Source organism: Ziziphus jujuba, chromosome 6 (assembly GCF_031755915.1).
Source record: "Ziziphus jujuba cultivar Dongzao chromosome 6, ASM3175591v1".
NCBI classification, from domain to species: domain Eukaryota; kingdom Viridiplantae; phylum Streptophyta; class Magnoliopsida; order Rosales; family Rhamnaceae; genus Ziziphus; species Ziziphus jujuba.
In genome coordinates, this window is record NC_083384.1 from 9,582,066 (window position 1) to 9,600,442 (window position 18,377).

The 18,377-nt window shown below is 37.0% G+C and overlaps 1 long non-coding RNA gene across 2 annotated transcripts; it reads left to right on the plus strand.

Annotated features, from left to right (window-relative positions):
- Positions 1 to 16,094: 16,094 nt before the first annotated feature.
- Positions 16,095 to 17,046, plus strand: LOC107431059 (uncharacterized). Of its 2 annotated transcripts, none has more exons than XR_009639393.1 (2): positions 16,095 to 16,500; positions 16,627 to 17,046. It is a non-coding gene; the product is annotated as an uncharacterized LOC107431059 (long non-coding RNA). The 2 variants fall into 2 exon arrangements; XR_001582600.4 differs by having other exon boundaries at positions 16,095 to 16,479.
- Positions 17,047 to 18,377: the final 1,331 nt, after the last annotated feature.

Consider the following 18,377-nt stretch of genomic DNA (forward strand, 5'->3'; position numbering starts at 1 on the left):
AGGTTTTATACCATGTCAAATTTTAAAAATTAAAGAATTCTAGCTGTCAAACAAGTGGGGTAGCGTTTCAGACAACGGACAAAATATAATAACAATCTGTAAAGATCAATTATTGTAGGAACTTTCAATCAGAAACTGTTTTCATTGTTTTCTATTAGGATTTTATTTATTAGAAATTTGGATAGAAATCCCAATGCATGCTAATAAAAGAGATTGAATCAGATTATGAGGGGAAAAAAAAAAACAAAACAAAGAGATTGAATAGTTTTGAACGAGAAAAACAAAGAGATTGAATTAGAATATGAGATAATTCGGTAAATTTTTTTTTTTTTTGGGGGATATTAACAGGAATTCACCTTAAACTATATTGAGGTTTGCATTATGCACTTTTAATTTTTCGTACTGGCATTTTACGTCCTAAACTAGCGTTATTGGTCATTTTTTATCGTTCCGTGCAAATCGGTAACGGCATACACATGTGAACTGCATGCGACTTTAATGAAGGTGTAAACTTGGTCAACCCATGACAATTCAAGATATCATTGTTCAGATTCACTTTTTTATTTTTTCACTGCAAAATTAGGGATTAGATCACGTTATGGGTTTTATCTGACATCTGATGGCTACCATTATCCCCAAACCCATCAAAATAACAAACAATTTGATCTATTTAAACCCCAATATCTCCAACTTGCTACAATACCTGCAAAGAAATTATGGGATAGGTTTAATTGGTTTTTGTTTTCCCTTATTTAGTCGAAGATTTGGGGCTTCAATAAAAAAAAATAAAATAAAAATGGTTGAATATCTAGGGTTTTACTCGACTTGAATTTCATGGATCTAGGGGACTTTTTCAGTGGTATTTAAATCTCAATTGATGTTTCTTTCTAAGGGAGAAGCTGAGAATCGATTCTGAAATCAAGGAAGATGGAGGGCTATGCATGGGTCTGGAGGTGAGAAAGGAAATTGAATCAGTAGTCAACAAATGGTGTCTTCAATGGTATTTCATTCTTAGCTTTTGGATTTTTTGAATTTTTTATCTTTTTATTAAAGGATTTTACGAAATTTGCAGTAATTGGGTATTACAAAATTTGTGAAGTCCAGCCGCACCAACCAACCTCACCAACCACAGCCGCACCAACCTCACCAACCACAGCCACCATTGTTGACAGCCACCATTGTTGACATGCTGCACCGATCAACAATTGTGGGCTAAGATGTTGAAAATTGTGGCCTTGTAAGCCTATAAATAGGCTCCTTACCGTTCCATGATAACCAAGCCAAGAGAGCAATCTCAATCCTCCCAAGTGAGGAGAATTGAGAGAAAACTCCAAGAGAGAGAGTTGTTTAAGTTCCAGAGAGAACTTGAGAGAAGAGTGAGCAATTCCAGAGAGAATTGGAGAGTGCAGAGAGAGGTTCCACGAGAGAATCCTCCATGAGAGAAGTTTTTATTTTTGTATTCTATTTTTAAGAGATTAATAGAATTCTTTTATTTTCTTCTCATATTTCTTCTCTAAAGTGGTCAGAGAACCACAACAAGTGGTATCAGAGCTCCAGGTTGAGAGCTTGGGTCCAAAATTTGAAGAAACAAAGCTACTGTTCTTCAAGTTGGTGTTTCGGAAAGTTGCTCAAATAATTAATTTGACAATCCCAGGTGAAAGTACCCGACGAGAGGAGAACAACGAAGTTCGCCGGAGAGAAAACGGACGTCCCACGCGCCCGCACGCGCCGACTGAAATTTTTCTGCAACTGTTCACGCGCCCACGCGCCGCACGCGCCGTCTGGAGGTTGAAGACGACCACGTCAGCAGCCACGTCAGCAGCCACGTCAGCGAACCCCTGCCACGTCATCTGCCACGCCAGCGACACGTCGTCAGCCACGTCATCTGCCACGTGGTGCCACGTCAGCACCATCTGCCACGTCAGCAATATTGTCTGAAATTACGGAACGGCCCCTGAAGTTTCGGAAATTACGGAACAGCCCCTGAGTTATTGGAAATTACAGATTGACCCCTGTAGTTTTCTGAAATTACGGTGCATCCCCTGAACTATTGGAAATTACAGATTGACCCCTATAGTTTCTGTATTTGCAGGTTGACCCAGAAATTTTGTGAAATTACATTTTTGCCCCAACATTTCTGGTAATTATATTTTGACCCCGGAAGAGTCAAGTCCACCATTTTCGGCCGTTCCGGACGCAACGGTTAACTCCGTTTTGCCAAATTCAGCTCCATTTTTGGTCAAGCCATAATGTCAATGGAAGAATCATCTTCGGGAGCTATGGTTAAGCTCACTGCCACAAATTATACACTTTGGAGACCTCGGATGGAAGATCTCCTCAATTGTAAGGATCTGTTTGATCCTATAGAAGCTAAAGGCGAAAACCCCGATCCCAGCAAAGTAGCAGAATGGAAGAAATTAAACAAGAAAACGATCGGTCAGATCAGGCAATGGATCGACCACAGTGTCTTCCATCATGTAGCGAAGGAAACGGATGCATATGCCCTCTGGACAAAATTGGAGGACATGTACCAGGCCAAGACTGCTCGGAACAAAGCCCTGTTGCTTAAGCGATTGGTACATCTCACATTACAGAGTGGAACTTCTGTAGCCGAGCATACCAGTGAGTTCCAGAGCTTGGTAAATCAACTATCTGCTGTGGATTACCAACTAGGGGATGAGGATCAGGCCCTCCTACTTCTAAGCTCTCTTCCAGACAGTTGGGAGACATTGGTAGTCTCTCTCAGCAATTCGGCCCCGAATGGCAAACTTACTATGGCTATGGTTAAGGATGCCCTATTTAATGAAGAGGCCAGGAGAAAGGACATTGGCATGGATCAGTCACATGCCCTCGTCACAGAGAGAGGAAGACAGCAAAGAGGTGGTCGAGATAGGGGGAGAGGCAGGAGCAAGAGCAGAGGCAGATCTACAGACGGCAGAAAATCATCGTATAAGTGCTATCATTGTGGCCTGGAGGGTCACATGAAGAAGAACTGCAGAAAGTTGTTGAGAGAGCAGAGACTCCAAGGTAATCAGCCGAAGAAGGATGGAGAGACACTAGTCACTTGTACAGGAGAAGTGGCGCTCTGCTCCACCGAAGAAGAGACATGCCTTCATATATCAACCCAAGATGTTGAGTGGGTAGTCGATACTGCAGCATCCTACCATGTCACTCCACACAGAGATTTCTTTAAAACGTACAAAGCAGGAGACTTTGGTACGGTAAAGATGGGAAATTCCAGTTTCGCAAAGATTATGGGAACTGGTGATATTCAGATAAAAACGAATGTTGGTTGTACAATCACTTTGAAGGATGTCCGTCATGTTCCAGACCTTCGGCTTAATCTACTTTCGGGAGCAGCCTTAGACAAGCAAGGCTATGACAACTACTTCAGCAAAGGCACATGGAAAATGACGAAAGGTGCCATAGTTGTCGCCCGAGGACATATTTGTGGAACATTGTACAAGACTCATGTGAAGATATGTGCAGACAGCCTCAATATTGCAGAAGGAGAGGCGTCTCAAAATCTGTGGCACCAGAGACTCGGTCACATGAGTGAAAAAGGATTGTCCACTTTGGCAAGGAAGAAGCTTATCACTGTTTGCAAGGATGCTGTGCTAGATCCTTGTAATCACTGCTTGTTTGGTAAGCAACATAGAGTCTCCTTCAGTTCCTCTGCATCGAGAAGATCAGAGTTGCTTAGTCTGGTGCACTCTGATGTTTGTGGTCCCATGGAGGTGGAATCATTAGGTGGCAACAAGTATTTCCTGACCTTCATTGATGATGCTTCACGGAAGGTGTGGGTATATTTCTTGAAGACAAAGGACCAGGTACTGGATTACTTCAAACTGTTTCATACCATGGTAGAGCGTGAAACAGGAAAGAAGCTGAAATGTCTCCGCTCAGATAATGGAGGCGAGTATACTTCCAAGGAGTTCGATGCCTACTGCAGAAGACACGGCATTCGACATGAGAAGACGGTCCCTCGTACCCCACAACATAATGGAATAGCCGAAAGAATGAACCGAACCATTATGGAAAAGGTCAGAAGTATGATCAGTATGGCTAAGCTGCCAAAGCCATTCTGGGGAGAAGCTGTTCGTGCCGCCTGCTATTTAATCAACAGATCACCGTCAGTACCGTTGAATTTTGAAATTCCGGAGAAAATGTGGTCGGGTAAGATTCCCTCCTACTCTCATTTAAGAGTGTTTGGTTGTTTAGCTTATGTACATGTATCCAAGGAGCTCAGACAGAAGCTCGATGCAAGATCTACTCCATGCATCTTTATAGGATATGGAGATGAAGAATTCGGATACAGGTTATGGGACCCGAAAACAAAGAAGGTTATTAGAAGCAGGGATGTAGTATTCCAAGAAAACCAGAAAATGGAAGACATTGAAAAGCCCAGAATGTCTCCTAATTGTAGTTCTAGTGCCGAGAATTTTTGTCCTAATCCAGCACCAGCCCAAATAGCCACAGAGGATAATGAGGTGCATGAAGATATACCAGAAGCAGACCAGGAGGAAGAAGGGGATAATGAGCAGGGGGAGACTCAATCCTTTCAAGCAGCTGCAGGGCCATCACAGCGGTCAGATGATGGTACACCTCCTGAAACCAGTGGTTTGCAAGTTCGGAGATCTGAGCGAGGCCGAATTCCATCAAAGAGATTTCCAGAATCTGAGTATGTTCTGCTTACTGAAGAGGGGGAGCCAGAGAGTTTCCAGGAAGCTGTTTCTCATCAAGAGAAGGAAAAGTGGCTGCAAGCAATGCAAGATGAGATGGAATCCTTGCAGAAAAATCATACTTATGAGTTGGTTAAGCTTCCAACAGGAAAGAAGGCACTAAAGAATAAATGGGTGTTCAAGCTCAAGAAAGATGGCAGCGGAAGGGTGGTGAAACACAAAGCCCGATTGGTGGTCAAAGGATTTCTTCAGAAGAAAGGAATTGACTTTGATGAGATTTTTTCACCAGTGGTAAAAATGACTTCAATTCGAGTCATTTTTGGTTTAGTAGCAAGTCTAAACCTAGAGCTTGAGCAGATGGATGTGAAGACAGCATTTCTTCACGGTGATTTACATGAAGAAATCTACATGGAGCAGCCAGAAGGATTTGAGGTTTCAGGGAAAGAAAACCTCGTATGCAAGCTAAAGAAGAGCTTGTATGGCCTCAAGCAAGCACCAAGACAATGGTACAAGAAGTTTGACTCGTTTATGGTGAGTCAAGGTTATAAAAGGACTGCAGCAGACCAGTGTGTTTATATTAAAAAATTTTCAGGTGGAAACTTCATTGCACTTTTGCTATATGTGGACGACATGTTGATCGTTGGACAAGATGCAATGAAGATTAGTCAGCTGAAGAAAGAATTGTCTAAGTCTTTTGATATGAAAGACTTAGGATCAGCTCAACAAATTTTGGGAATGCAAATAATCCGAGACAGGAAGAATAGAAGGTTATGGCTATCTCAAGAGAAGTATGTTGAACGGGTGATAAAGAGATTCAACATGGATAAAGCCAAACCGGTCAGCATTCCACTTGCAAATCATTTTAAGTTGAGTAAGAGAATGTGCCCCTCATCCAAAGAAGAGATAGAGGAGATGGCTTCAGTACCATATTCTTCAGCGGTAGGAAGTCTGATGTATGCAATGGTGTGTACCAGACCAGACATTGCTCATGCAGTAGGTGTTGTGAGCAGATTTCTTTCAAATCCTGGAAAGAAACACTGGGAAGCAGTCAAATGGATTCTCAGGTATCTTAAAGGTACATCGAAGCTGTGCTTGTGCTACGGGGGAGGTGATCCAATCTTAGAAGGCTATACAGATGCAGATATGGCCGGAGACCCTGATAATAGAAAGTCTACATCAGGTTATCTCTACACTTTTGCAGGGGGAGCTGTGTCATGGCAGTCAAGATTGCAGAAGTGTGTTGCTTTATCCACTACTGAAGCAGAGTACATTGCCGCAGCGGAAGCGGGTAAGGAAATGTTGTGGTTAAAGCGTTTTCTCACAGAATTGGGCATCAAGCAAGAAGACTACAAGATACATTGTGATAATCAAAGTGCCATGGATTTGAGCAAAAACTCAATGTATCATTCCCGTACAAAGCACATTGACATCCGCTATCATTGGATACGCGAAGTAATAGATCAGCAGTTGCTAAAACTGATGAAGATCCACACAAAAGAGAATCCAGCAGATATGCTAACAAAAGTTGTTGCTCAAGAGAAGCTGAAGCTATGCAGAGACATAGCTGGAATAGATGGCAGATGACCATCAGTTTTAAATGCGACTGGAGGGGGAGAATTGTGAAGTCCAGCCGCACCAACCAACCTCACCAACCACAACCGCACCAACCTCACCAACCACAGCCACCATTGTTGACAGCCACCATTGTTGACATGCTGCACCGATCAACAATTGTGGGCTAAGATGTTGAAAATTGTGGCCTTGTAAGCCTATAAATAGGCTCCTTACCGTTCCATGATAACCAAGCCAAGAGAGCAATCTCAATCCTCCCAAGTGAGGAAAAATTGAGAGAAAACTCCAAGAGAGAGAGTTGTTTAAGTTCCAGAGAGAACTTGAGAGAAGAGTGAGCAATTCCAGAGAGAATTGGAGAGTGCAGAGAGAGGTTCCACGAGAGAATCCTCCATGAGAGAAGTTTTTATTTTTGTATTCTATTTTTAAGAGATTAATAGAATTCTTTTATTTTCTTCTCATATTTCTTCTCTAAAGTGGTCAGAGAACCACAACAAAATTTGCAGTATTGTATTACCTCAAGTTCCTTGAACTTTTGAAAGTTTTTTTATGTTATGGAGTAATTAGGTGATTATGATCGGCTCGTGGAATGGAATTTTTATATACTTGGAGGATTATTTTTTGAGATAATTAATTCACAGAACTTTTATGGGGAAAGAAGGATATGAATGCTCTTTGAATTAAACTATGTCTTTTAGTGATTCAATTTAACAACCCGTACAAAAAGTATACATATTTTAACAAATTTGACCAAGTGAACAATATGTGGGTCTAAGTTGACTTTTTCAATGATCAATATTTTTTGTTTAACTAAGGTACCATTGTGCAAATCTCGTCAATACGAGTTCATAGACTAGCGGCATACCAAATTTCGAGTTACGGATAAAAAGTTATGATTCTGAGAAGTTTCATGTATAAATTTTATATCAGTATCCAAACCAATCCCCAGTTTTTGTCTGTTAGTAACCCAAAGCTCTATATGTGCCTTGGTAAGCATGCCAAATAGGAAACCAATTTTCAAAATATCCATTTCATCCCCAAAACCCAAGAAATTCTCCCCCAGATACATGAGTCCGAACTGGATTGTTCCGACCCGTTTACTCGAACCAGATCATCACCGTTTTGCCCATTCCGGCCACCAACCTATTACATTTGCCAGCCAGGGAGGAAGCCCAATTGGAGGTGAGCTTGGCCGTGAAATTTCACGGCGAACGGCGGCCAAAGAAGACTGTGGCGGCCGACCAGGTGGGTCGCTGGATTTTTTCATGTTTTTCAGTCATTTTAGGCCAACCCATAGACTTTTCCTACCACTTTTGATCCTCTGAACTCATTTCTGCAGTTATTTTGCCCAAATTTCTCACCGTTTGAGAGACACAACCATGGGAAGTTCAGCCGAAGCTTCAACTGATTTTTTCAGCCACCAGAGGAACCTTTGGACCAAGGTGAGCTTATTGATGCGTTCCTTGTCTCTTGGGCTTTCTGTAGATATAAATTTTGTGAATTTTGGAGGTCGTTTGATAATTTTTCTATTTTTGGATCAATTAGTTAATTATCGGATAAGTTGGACTATGTTTGGACAATATTGGTCAAATTGGAATTAAATTAGTGAAATTGGATCTTATTAGGACCCATTAGGAGGTTCAATTTCAAAAGATTAAACTTCGGGGGGAAAATCTCCAATTTTGGGTATCGGGCCCTAAGGACAGATGGTATAATTGGACCGTTCGGTATCCAATTTATGTAATTTTATAGTAGTATAAATTATTTTAAGGCATTTGGATCATACAAGTGTCTTTGGTTTAGTCATTGAAACCTAAGAAATATTTTATTATATTAAAGGCACTTGAATTGAGCCTGAAGGTGATCCTGCAGAGGAGCAAAATTTAGCATTTACAGTACAGTGAATGGTTATAATTTTTAAAATGTTTTGGATATATAGAATAATATATATGTGATTTAGATATTTTACTTATATACCAATTAATTAAAATGTTTGTTTTATGCATATATAAATATCTACTTTTACCTATATGTGTTATCATTTTATGTGGATTCTAATAAGATTTTTAATAGTTTCTAACTTTGATGAGTTCATAGTGAACTTGTGAATTCTGTTTATTATATATTCCAGTATTTGAATTGAGATTTTAAATCATTTCGAAAAAATAATTTATTTGAGAAAGCAGATTGTAAACTTTATAATTTTAAGCATGTTCAAGTATTTCAAAATTTTATATGTTTAAATTGATTTATGATGAATATATTTCACTGTGATATTTTTGGTTTAATAGAAAATGATGATTTGAAATTTTTTGAAATATTTAAATAAACAGATAAATTTGGAAATTAAATAAGGACTTATGATACAGTATTGTTCGAAAAAGTATTCGAGATATTACAAAATTGTTTTAAGGATACTGTATCGATTATTTTTAATTGATGTACTATATAGTACCAGAGTTTCGATTTAGTATTATATTACAGCGTGCTGGGTTTGCCACGGTGCCATGAGGTTAGTCTCACCCAACGATTTATTATTGTCACGGACCGTGAGGTTAGGTTTATCCTACGGTTTATTATTATTGCCATAGACCTTGAGGTTGGATACGTCCCAACGGTTATTTATTATTTCCATGACACCTTTCGTATATTAAGGGTTGTGAGGTGGGTGTATCCCACGGTTTACAGATTGGTATATCGCATTGTATACGTTTGAATATATTGTTGATTTGCAAATATTGTGGTTATTTCTGCATTTTCATAATTATCTCATGGAACTGTGTTTATAAGATTTTATGCTCATAATTTACATCATATTTATGGTATTTTGTAATATTGTATCGATTTTTCATTTTATATCTTTGAGCATCGAATTTTTATAAGATTAAATTGGGATACAAGTTTGGATTTTGTGAAATGATTTTTTAACGAGGAACTTTTTAAAAGAGCGGAACAAGAGACCATGGCAAAAAGATTTTTAGGGAAATAAATTATTATTTTTATATTATACTATGTCACTCACTGAGAATCCCTTATCTCAAGTTTTATTATTTTAAATTCGTTCCCCTAAGCCAAAGCAGCTAGTAGCAGTTTACCTCGTGCACAGCTTATTGCTTTATTCCTTCCACGACAGCAACTGTATTTATCCTTTATTTATTTATCATTATCTTCTGGACTTATTTATTACTTATTTGTACTCCTAAACTTCGTTGACACTCTTAGAATGCTCTGATTTTAAATATGGGACTCAGTAGAGACCAAAATACTTATGTGTGTAGTTATGACCTATGGTATAATATGTCAGGACCCGTCCAAAATTCCTCACCGGAACCCTAGACAAATCCTGATCCCAGGGAAATACCACCGAATCTTCCAATGGAAAATCCTGCAATATCTCCCCTAAGGGTAGGATTTACCGCAAATTTTCCTGCACAGAAAACACACTTCTATATATACCGCCTTATTTCTCCTACCTTACTACAATTTAATTCCACAAATTTGCAAAACTTCAAATAAATGACAGGCAACCAGTGCATAATTAAATAAATAATCGTCCAAATAGTATACAGAGCGTTATTAGATACAATTGAATATGAAATTTAATACAATATAAGATAAAAAGAAATAATACAAGATAGAAAGGAAAGGAAAAGCCTCGTGAACTTTCGGCAACGAACCAAGACGTCGAGCTCGCTCCCGAATGATCAACATCGACTAACCTGGGCCTAAAGGAATGAAATTTAAAAATGTGATATGCTAATCATATCAATGAGTAACCCAATCTACTATACAATAATAATAATAATAAAAGGGTAAATAACTTAGTTAATTGATTAATAAAAAATAAGTAAATAAATAATAGGTAGTTAAAAATAATATTTTCCTTCAAAACCCTCACAATTTATTCAGTTGGAAAAGTTTCATTTTTAAAACATTTTCGCAAAACCCAACATTTTATACCCCAAAAATCCAAAAAATATTTAAATAATAATTTGCAAATAAAAGACAATAAATTAATAATCCAAAATTTTAGTGAGAAATAATTATAAAAAAATAAGAATAATGACAAATATTAAATTAGGAATAAAGTATGTAACCAATTAATACGAAAACACAATAAAATTTACATTAACAAAAATGATCTAAGAAATACTTAAATAAATAAAATCAAATCAAATAATTAACAATAGAACTCAATTTAGAATATCAAAACAAATTAATTTATAAAACACTATTAAATACACTTTAATTTAAATAAATTTCTAAAATATTTTATGATCAAAAGCACATCGCGAAAACCATCTGATGCACCCACTATATATCAATGGCGCCAATGGTACCCAGCATCCTAAGCACCGCCAGACAGGAGGTTAAAGAGAGAAACCGGCTTACGGTCGCGTGGCGTCCCACCGCACCGCTGCAAACAGGCGTCCCGGCCATGGAGGGGTTGTCTACCTTCATCCGATGCAACCACAGAACAACCTCATAAATCATCTATGCGCTAATCACAACCATATGCGCACTCACCACATCCACCTATGCGCTAATCATATCCATGTATACTGAACACCAGTATGTGTATGGTGCATCTAAAAATCATAAAATTCATACATTTTCAAAATCTCAAAAATTTCATAAGTACCACCGGGTTTATTCCATCCAATTAAACCCGTAAATTTTCCACAATTTCTTTATAAATCATCGTCATAAATTCATCGCATAAATTCCATCAATTTCAAATCCATCAATAAAATTAACAATAATTTAAAATAAATATTCCTTCCATTTCTCAAAATTCAAAATATAATTAAATCACATAAAAATTCCAAAATTCGTAAATCCATATAAATGCATTTTTATTGCTTGAAATAAACTCACAATAATTTCAACAATAAATCAAAAATGTTAAAATCATAATTTCTTTAAATATCAAATTTTCATAAAATGAATTTCTATAATTTATCAAAATCAAAATATGCTTTAATGCACATATACATTTCAATTTATTCAAATTGTGCCATCAAAATTCCAAATATAATTTTAATAAACAATTAACACATGAAATATCACATTTTTAAATAATCAATTATCACAAAATACATATAATTAAACACCCAAAATTAAGTTTGAAGGTGGTTCACTCACCTTGAGCATGCAATCCAACCAAGATCCTCCATAGGATCAATTCTACAACTCACACGTGCTCCTAGAATAACAACATTATATAGATCAAATAAATTAATATTTTATTCAGGTAAATTATACTCGGTACCCGGAGGTTTAACACAAACAGTGTCCAAACTTCATAAATAAGGTATCCATGGAAAGTTGAGGGGACGAGGAATACGTTACCGATCTCCGTTGGACTCAACTCGACCGGAGGTGGCCGGAAAGTGGACGGAAGGTTACGGCCGAACTTCCCTTTCTTCTATCTCACAAACGGCTCGGAATTTGGGAAAATGGAGGTTATTTTTGGAATCAGGGGGTCAAATTCGAGGGAGAAGGATCGGTCTCATGGCCAAGAACTGCCGAAAAATGGCTGACTGGGGAACAGCCAGCCGTCGGCTTTGGGGCACCGATCTCGGCGCGTCCGCCGGCCATTTGGCCATCCAAGTGGCCCAGCCATGGGCTGTGATGCTGGCCAACGCGTGCCTCATTTTGATGGTCGGAGAAAACAGAAACGGGAAGGCCCGAGAGGGACAGGGAGACGGAGAAAGAGGGAAGAGAGAGAGAGAGAGGGAGAGGGAGGGGTGATGAATAGTGTTCCCTTTTTCCCCCTTTTTCTTCACGTGCCCAAAAGAAAAGAAAAAGAAAGAAAAAATAAAGGAAAAAGAAAAGGAAAAGAAATTAATAAAACAATGTAAAATAAAATAATAATATAATAATGATATATTAGAAAACTTTGCAGATCCATAACTTTTAAACTACATATACATTTCGAGTGTGCCACTAGTCTATGAACTCATATCAATGAGTACTTCAAAACTGTACGAGTCAAAGCTCAACTTTGCACGAATAAAAAGTCAACTCTTACACCCCTTGGACAGTTCGGACCTCAACTTAATTTACTCATAACTTTCAAACTGTATTTCCGTTTTTTACGTGCTACTAGTCTATGGACTCGGGTTGATGCATAGTTTGCAACGATACCCCGATCAAAGAGAAATTCCATCCGGATCAAAAAGTTAAATTTTGACCCTCTCAGTCAATGGTCAACCTCGGTCAACGTGAAAGAACTTTTCGATGTACTTCGAGACGGGATGTTACATAATAGGCCGGATGTGAACGTTTATGCTGTTGTAGTTATATATATATATATATATATATATATTGAGGTATTATTGATAATGCTTGTAATCGATTGTCCATGTTTTAAATGAGGTTCCATTGGATGCTTTTTAGAGATTTTCCAATGGGATTTCACCATGTGGGACCACCAAGAAGATCCTAGGGGTTCCCAAGGTGGGTCCTATTATTCAATTGGATATTTTCATCTTTGACTTTTCGAATTTTTATTTTATTTTTTGCTGAGCTAAAATTTAGGTTTAGCTTGTTGGGTTGGGATAATAAAGTAGGTAAGAGAATTATAATGGATTTTCCCTTTAAAAAACAAAAAAAGGATTAAAAGACATTGCTTACCCCTGAAATTTCATCATGTGACATGCATGGAACTCAATTCTGTTTGTTTTTGACAGACGACCAACTCAAAGTGAAATCCCCTTTAGGAGTATTCTTAAAATAGTTAAAATCATTTTCAAAGAGATAAACACATTTTGTAGTGTTTGGAAAATGAAAATGTAAAAGTACTTTATAGTTTTTTTTATTATTATTATTAGAAAATAACCTCGGTACCAATTAAGTGTTGGAAGAGTCATCTCTTATAATTTAAAATAAATTACCAGTAATAGTTGTTCTTTTTCTTTAAATATTATTATTATCAAATTACGTGTCAATATATCAGGTGTTAAAAGCTAAGATTGCAGCATTTTTTTTGTGCTCATATAAAACTAAGACCCACGTCAAAGTATTTGTCAAATGTACCTTAATTAATAATTGTGGATAGGAGAAACGCTAGCTATTCATAAAAACATATCAGATTGAAATAAAAAATCATATCTTATGGCTAAAATGTCCAACGGAACTAATAATCTCATTATTATTTGAAACGAAATAAATAAACTTTAGTAAACTTTGCAATATCAAATATGGTAAGTAAAAAAAAATTCAATGAGCCCAGTTACTTGAGTCTCAAAATTTTATTCTTTTCCATTAATAACAATCTCTTTCGTGTTATTGTAATCCACCACTTTAATTTCTTGAAGGTGCAAAAAGTGCAGGATAGTTGAAAACGAAAAGAGATTCTTCAATTTGGGACACTTTTCCACTTCTATCATTGTCAAGTACTGAAAAGATTCATGTGGCAGTTGGCCGGGGCATAGACCTTCCAAACTAACGAAGTTGAATAGAAATAATGCCTCTTAAGCTGGGGAATGCAATATGAGAGGAACTCCAGCACTTCACAATCTGTAAAATTTCAGGATTATTTTGGACATGGATATATTTCAGTCGTGGAAAACCATCCATACCTAGTTGATCAACAGTATCAGTAACTTCCTCCAATACATCCAAGTACAATTCTTCAGATTTTTCCTTAATGTGTCTGAAGACCTTGTTCCAATTGATTGGTTTGAGAAGGCTTAAGTTTCAGTGTCTTTGAAGTTGCATATTTTGCAAACCACCAATATATCATGAAATTTACCAACTTCACAGGGGAACAGCTAATTGGTAACTGGCTAGCATCCTTAACATTTATGTCCAATGTGGTCAGGTTAGACAAGAACTTTACCTCTGAAAGGCGCACTTTTTTCACTAATATTACTGACATCTTCAATCTCCCACTTGATCAAGCTGTTATTCATCTTCTATTCTTCTAATCTTCTCAAGCTTGATATGACATTTGGATGAAACACTTCAAGTTGAGAGCAACCACTCAAATCCAACAACCGCAGACTAGTCAATTGGCCTATTTCTTTGGGTTACAGTTTAAACTTGGATTTCAGAAAGGTAAGTAAGAATTTCCAAGCTCCTTAGCTCACCAACCATGGCTATATTTTTCAATTTGCACTGACCTAGACATAATGTTTGCAGATTTGTTAAAAAATGAATAGATGGAGGCAGTGACCGATTTTTTTGAGTTCTTTCATCTCCTTAAAAATGTTCTCTGGAATTGGCAGTGATTTTTTTGAGGACACAAATGGAATAATTGTAGGTTTGGGCATTCCACTTGTTCGGGGAGTTTGGGAATATTGATCCCACGGAAAGACCCTAAAGTGCATTCTTTGTTTGGCCATTTCTTGAATTTACCTCCATCTTCCAGTGTTAAAAAATGCTGATTTCTAGATTCAATTTTTCTAGCAACATCATGTGTAAGATCATGCATTGCAATAATCTCATTTGCAGTAGTATCCAGCAACAAACAAGAGTCTTTGAGTTTATCAACCAATGAATGCAATCTACTACGTGCTTCTTCCATTGTGTTGATGTCTTCAAACAAACTCAAACCCAAACCCTTTGTATAATTGAACAAGTCTACAAGGAAATGGTATCTTGACCCACGCATACCACCGATCAAAAACAGTAACTTCATCTCCTCACCTTCCAAACGATTGTAACTCCACTCCCTTTTTTTTGGGGAGCTCCAATGTCTCCTGTGACAGTTGATATCGACAGCACTGGAATGTATTATTATCAGTGAGCCAGAACTCCAGGGAACTGTAATCAGACCTATATCTGGCAATTCGGGTTGGTGGGTCGTGTTCGTGTCAACCCGTTTAATAATCGTGTCAAAAATGCCTAACCCGAACCCGACCCATTTATTAATCGTGTCAGGTACCTAAAACACTAACCCGACCTGTTTATAAACAGGTCAACACGACACGACCCGTTTAACACGATTATTTTAATGGGTCGTGTTGACCTATTAATCCGTTAACCTGAAATTGACCTATTAACCCGAAAACTAACCTATTAACCCGTTAACCCGAAAATTAACCTATTAACCCGAAAATTTTTTTATTTTTTTTTTATTTTTATGTTTTTGTTTTATTAAAGATGTATTTTTTATTTTTAAAAAATTAGTAATAGAAAATTATTTTTATAAAATTTTTAATTTATAATATTTTTTAGTTATTAAATATTATATTAGTGATAAAATATTAATTTAAAATTAAATTTAAATGGGTTGTAATAGGTATATAATCGTGTCGGGTTGAAACTGACACGTTTAATAAATGGGTCGTAACGGGTCAATTTCGAGTTAAACAGGTCAACCCGAAAATGACACGATTAATAATCGTGTTAAACGGGTTGACCCGATTATGACCCGAACCCATTTATAATAAACCCAAACCCATTTATTTCGTGTCGTTTTCGAGTCGTGTCGCCGTGTCATGATCCAAATTGCCAGGTCTAATCAGACCTATGGGCATTACATTGTAGGCAGTAACTTTTAGCTCTGTTATAAAAACACCCTCTCTTCTCCTTTTGGTTGTTTCCATGGGTTTAGATGAATGTGATTAATTATGATGTATTAGGATTTCGTACCAAAGTAGAATATTTGTAATATACAATATATAAAAAGATACTTGTAATCCTATATCAATATGAATTAAAAATTACGGTCAAGATTTTCTTTTAAGCTAAAATGTAGGATTTTAAAAGGGAAAAATTAATTTTTTTAATGGGTAACGGAATCAACTCGTTAAAATTCATTTTACTAACGCATTGATCCATTATCATTGCGTTAACGGTTCAGTGTTGAAAATTGTCACGTGTAGCTTATATTCCAAAAGAAGGTTTGAGGTATTTTGTAATTTTGTTTTAGATAAATGTTTTAAGTGAAAAAGGATCACCTACCGTGGGCCGTCGCAATACCAGCACCCGTGGCCCAAAGCTGAAATTGGGCGTCTTCTTCGTCTCCAAATTCTTCGCAACAGCATCACCCAAAAAAAAAAAAAAAAAAAATTTCTTCGCAACGCTTTCGCAGATAGCTTTGTTCTGTGGATCAAATTCTTAAGAACTTCGTTCGTTTGACCGTATTGAATTCTCCAACAGCTCTTCAAGTTGAAAAGGCAGCCGGCAAACTCAGAGAGTCGCACTCTCGCAAACAGATCTTGGTCGGTTGCCGCAGCACAGAGACAAAAGAATTGACCCGAAAGAATCACAAAAGGTTTGCACTTTGGCTCATAAGGTAGTAAAAATATTCCTTGTAATAGACCCAATTAGACATTAATTGTGTTTCTTAAGAATTTTTCATGAAAAGGGCTGTCTTCAGGATGTGGGTTTTGATTTTTTTGTTTTTTCAATTGTTTGGTAGTTGAAGGAAGAACATGGGTCATGACCATCATCACCGTAACCATCACCATCACCATCATCATGGAGACAGCCCATATGATGATCCATTCTTGTCGTGTTGTTGTTGCCCTTGTTATTTATTCTCTTCCATCTTCAGGCGATTTTTGAGAGGCGTTTCTGTGGCTTGTTACCCTCTTCTGCACTGCCTTGGACTGGATGACTATGGTCGCCATCACCATCACCACAGCCATTTCAACTGAAACTTACTTATTATTATTATTATTCTTTTTTTAAACTCTTGAATGTGAAAATAAGATCTTCCAAGTGCTTTTTGAGATTTGGACGGGTAAAGATTAGTTCTTGATTATTTCTAATTGGGTTCTTGCAAATGAATATTGGGATATATTTTGGCTAATTAATTAGACGAAAGTTATTGGTTGAATAGCCCGTTGTTTATGTCCTGCATTTTTTGTGTTTGTCGTTTTTGCGATTATGCTCTGCCTTAAGTTAGTTTTTCGCTTTTCAGTTGACTGAATTTCATTGCATTAAGTTTTTGACCCTTTCTTTCGAAATCCATTTCTGATTAGTTGGTAAAGTGGGTGGGGAATTTTGTTCTTGATCTTCTGTGATGGAAACCTCTGTGGACGTTGCCAGTTTTGGAGTATGTATCTGAGAACATTAGCATGCTTCATTAATTCCATACATGCTGACCAAAGAATCTGCTATCGAATCTTTAGTCAATGAAAAAATCTCAAACGACAAGTCCTTCTAAGGTTAGGCTGGTGGGTTTTGGATATTTATAGCTAACAATTGAAATTTTTTATAAGACCTTTTTTTTTTTTTTTTTCCTTCAATTAAAAAAAAAAAAAAAAGGATGGGCCTCAACTATTTAGGTCAGTATATCATTGGTCTATTTTTCACAACCTTTCAAGACTTCAGATCAATAATATACATTTTTGCAGTCCTTTCTACCAGCTGTGATTTGAACATACTGATGTGCACATGAGGTGCTTATAGAGCTTATTAGAAATCTAACTAGCAACTTCAAGGTGATTAGTCATCCGATTGGAAGTAGAGTGAGGGAATTGACAATTTTGGTTGGCGGGTGTTTCTTCCAAGTGGCTGGGGAAGAGTAGGTAAGGTTGGGATCATATGATGGATAATTAATACTTTCAAAAGGTTTTACTTGGTAGTGGCAACAAAGCCTGTTATTTGTTTTCGGAAAACAGAAAAGTGTCTATACCACCAAACAGAATCGGTCTGTTACTGAAATCTTCTCCATCACCACTGAAAAAACAGATTCTATGATGGTTTTGATTTCTCTTATGCATGCTATCTTGTTGATACTTTATGCTTGCTTGATAGTTACTCTTGATGCAATGCTTTAAACGAATCAACAATGGTAATGAACATCTCAGACAAAGTTCACTGATTTTTCTCACTTCACGCTCCTCTTTCTGCCTCTTTCTCTCTTTAACTTTGGACTTGCTCAGATTCTTTACAGCTTGTTATAGTTTTGCTGCTCTTAGATTTGATCTAACTGCAAATTTTGCGCACTTTTTTTTTTTTTTTATTTTTTTCTCTTTTCTGGAATCTGCAAGATCGATTCGTGTAGAATATCAATCATGAATCTGTACCTCTTGAGTTTGTTGAAATCTTTCTATAGATATGGAAAATAAGAAAATGTCTTTTGTATATCATTGGCATAGAGGTGAAATTCAAGGTGCCACTGCATAATCAGTAAAAAGCCCATTCAATTAACAATTTGGTTAC